General features: G+C 35.5%; 1 pseudogene; it reads right to left on the bottom strand.

Annotated features, from left to right (window-relative positions):
• Positions 1-1,395: 1,395 nt before the first annotated feature.
• Positions 1,396-2,144, bottom strand: LOC149149359 (uncharacterized; annotated as a pseudogene).
• Between the last annotated feature and the right edge of the window lie 1,531 nt (positions 2,145-3,675).

Below are 3,675 nucleotides of genomic sequence, written 5' to 3'. Positions count from 1 at the left end.
GCTAGAGAAGAACCTAGATACCTATTTTAGAGTTACAACATTTGGATAGATCAATGTTTTTGTCAATGCAAAAAAAATGCTCAAAACAATTTTTGAGTTGAAGTTGGACCAAAATAGGATCACCCCCATTTTTGAATTTTTCAACTTCTCAAGAAGTGTCAAAGGCAACATTTTAGACATTGAAATAATGTGAATTTGACCCCAAAATTATTTGGGCTAGGATTGAAAAATCCATCTCCCAATAGTACATACAAAACCTAAAGCTAACAGAACATGGAGAAGAAGAAATCCCTATTTATCAAATAGCACCAGCTATATGTACAAACACAAGAAGCAAGCTATAGATATATATATATATATATATATATATATATATATATATATATATATATATATATATATATATATATATATATATATATATATATATATACATATTACATTCTGGTTGTTTTTGGAAACTTTTTGAAGCTTTGGTGTACCTTCAATCTCCCTTATCTTTAATCCAAAGCCTTATATTTTTTTTACCACATGAACGGAAGAGGTATTTACTATTTGAATCACAAAAAGAATAGCCAAAAAGATACAAAGAACAAAAAATGACTTACAACGAAACTACTAATTAGAAAAGAACCTAGCTGACTTTTTTAGATTAAAAGAATTTTGCAAACCTATATTCAGAATGTTGCAAAGGGAAACAACTACCAACAAAAATACTATAATTTAATCCATGGAGTAACACAAATTTTTCTTTGCATTACAATCCTTCTAATTTGTTTTACTTGAAATGCTACATATATTTTAATATTGAAGTAAAAGGGTATTTTACCTATTTGTTACGCACATACTCCAAAAATAACCGCACATGTGGATATCGATACCATTCCTCCTCATCTGTTGAGAGAGCACTCTGAAAGAAAATAATATCTCTATCTTTAATCTGCAACATCAATAAGAGGGTTGTTATATTTGAGTTCGCAAAACTTTAAATGGCACAAGCAATTATAGTGTTTTAGATTGATGACAAAATGAAGGTATACATGTACATGCAGCTACTAAAAAAGCTACAAAATTATGGTAAAATAAAAAGCATAGAGCTCAAGATATATCATAGCAATGTATAAAAATACAAATAGAAAATATCTAAACATAAACATCCAACAATAAAAATAAATCAAAAGAAGACATGATATGACATAGAAAAGATTCACCTGGCTATTTCGGAAAGGAACTCTCTTGTCAATACGCTCACGCATAACACAAGGTTCAAGCTTAATTTCCTGTCAGTTGTAATAATAAAAGCATGGATGAGAATTTGATGGAAATATTGATTACCAAGGAAAAGAATAATAATATCATGCTCAACAACTTGTTAAGTTGACTCCTGCTAGCTTCCTAGGATGATAGGGTGAGGCTATATGCCGTGCATATGAAAAGATCATAATATTTCCTCACTCCAGGTCGTGCATATGAATGACCTTTGGTAGAGGGAAAGTGAAGCTGTTTTCTACTAGATGATCCACTACTATTTGCTTCCAGCATCCTTGATCAAATTCTTGATCCAGGGAGAGAACTTGCTGCATGCCTTTCCCAAGTTTCATTGAATTTGAAAACTTCCACTTCAGTCAAGTTGTAAAGAGTCTCTACAGTATTCTCCCTACCATCTACACTCTGTTTCGTATACACAGCATGCATCTTGTCACAAATTGCCCGAGAAAATCCATTATTCTCAATACCAGGAGAGCTATCTTTCTCATGATGTTCTGCTTCCAGCGCCCCATTTGGACCAACCCTCCTTTAGATGAAGAAGTATAATAGACATCTCTGAGACTAGAAATAGTAGATCTATAGTAGTTTAATGGTTGCGAAGTAAAATTACAATGGATCTGAGATGACTGCTACCATTTTCTGATATTTCATCATTCATCCTCTACATCAATTGAAACAACCTCCACGTATGGGTGTTCAAATATGGGCTTTGTGCTAGCAGGTTTAGATTTCAATGTTGGAGCTTCATTGTCATTAGGCAACTCATCAATTGTAGGTCCTCGTTGGCCTTGTGGATGTGCTGGATTGAAAGGCCTCTGATCAATAAAAACATTATTGGAAGGGCAAGATAATGGCTCATTTTCCAGCATGCCCATGTGTTACAAATCCATTTGGGCACATCACTCCCATCATCCAGATCAATGTTTTAGGGCTCATCAAACCCTAATTTCAGTTGCTACATGCCCTAAACAAGTCACCCTTTTGAATGCCTCCTTCCCAGACAGTTTCATGACTTGAAGGCATCCTAAAATAACCTCTAAAGGGACCAACGTAGGTAGGCCCATGTAAGGGTGCACTCCAGAGCAGTTGAGTACATGCCAAGGTGCTCTCCAGAGCACTTAGGCCCTCTTTCACCTGCTGTTATGAAACCAGCTCAAGAAAAGATAGAAAAGACAGATCAATGCCTTAGAATTTAGCCTCTTCAAGGGGGCAACCTCCTTTACATTACATAAATGAACAATTCTTGGATGTTTCAAATGACAAAACCTCCTTTCTATATATAGGAGTCTAAGGAGTCATAATATAACCCAGCCGACCTAACAATAATAATATAAAGCCACAAAAATAACAATAGAGGGATTCTATGGGGCACAGTAATAACAATATGGGGATAATAGGGGCACAACAATATTATTAAGGGATGAAACAACAATAGTAATGGGGTAATTACTAGTATTATAGGGACCCAACATTCCCCTCTCCTTCAAAAAAAGTGTTGTCCTCAACACTTGAGTAGTTTTGGATGCTTCTGTATAAAATTCTCATCCTCCCATGTGGAATCTTCAGCTGATAAGTTCTTCCACTCGATAAGATACTCTGAAATTGATCGATTTCGTAGCTGTCTAGTTCTTGTTTCTGTGACTGCTTCTGGTTCCAATATAATTTTTCCTTCCTCGTCAAGTTCTAGCAATATTGTTTGAACTGGGAGCTTGTCGCCTATAACCTTCTTTAAACATGAAACATGGAAAACTGGGTGCAATCGAGAAGCTGCAGGAAGCTCCAATTTGTATGCCATAGTACCAATCCTTTGCAACACCTTGTACGGACCATAATACTTTGGTGATAACTTATTATCCTTCTTAGCTTGCTTGAGGGACATTTACTTATATGGTTGTATCCGTAGGAATACCCAATCACCTACATCAAAATTTCTTTCTCTGCGATGTTGATCTGCCTGTTGTTTCATTCTATTCTGTGCCAACACAAGGTTATCCTTTAAGAGTTGGAGGACTTGTTGTTGATGTTCGATGTGATGTTCCACTGCTTGAACCTTAGGATTTTATCTTAAATATGAAGTGATGGATGGTGGCTGATATCCATAAAGTGCCATAAATGGGGTCATTTTTGTTGCTGTATGGAAGGAAGTGTTATACCACCATTCAGCCAGAGGCAACCATTTGACCCATTGTGTGTGACTATCAGATACAAACAAACGAAGATATCCTTTCAAACATTTGTTTACTATCTCAGTTTTCCCATCAGATTGAAGATGATAAGATGAGCTATGAGCTAACTGAGTAGCAAGACAAGAAAATAATTTTGTCCAAAAATGTCTAGTGAAAATGGGATCTCTGTCACTTACAATAATCTTTGGGTTTCCATGTAGCTTTTGAATTGTTTCCATAA

The sequence above is a fragment of the Pinus tabuliformis genome, chromosome 9 (assembly GCF_031772625.1).
Source record: "Pinus tabuliformis cultivar Carrire ecotype Pingquan chromosome 9, CPIR1, whole genome shotgun sequence".
In the NCBI taxonomy this organism is placed as follows: Eukaryota; Viridiplantae; Streptophyta; class Pinopsida; order Pinales; family Pinaceae; genus Pinus; species Pinus tabuliformis.
The sequence above is the reverse complement of the archived record's forward strand: the minus strand, read 5'-3'. Positions and strand labels throughout refer to the sequence as shown.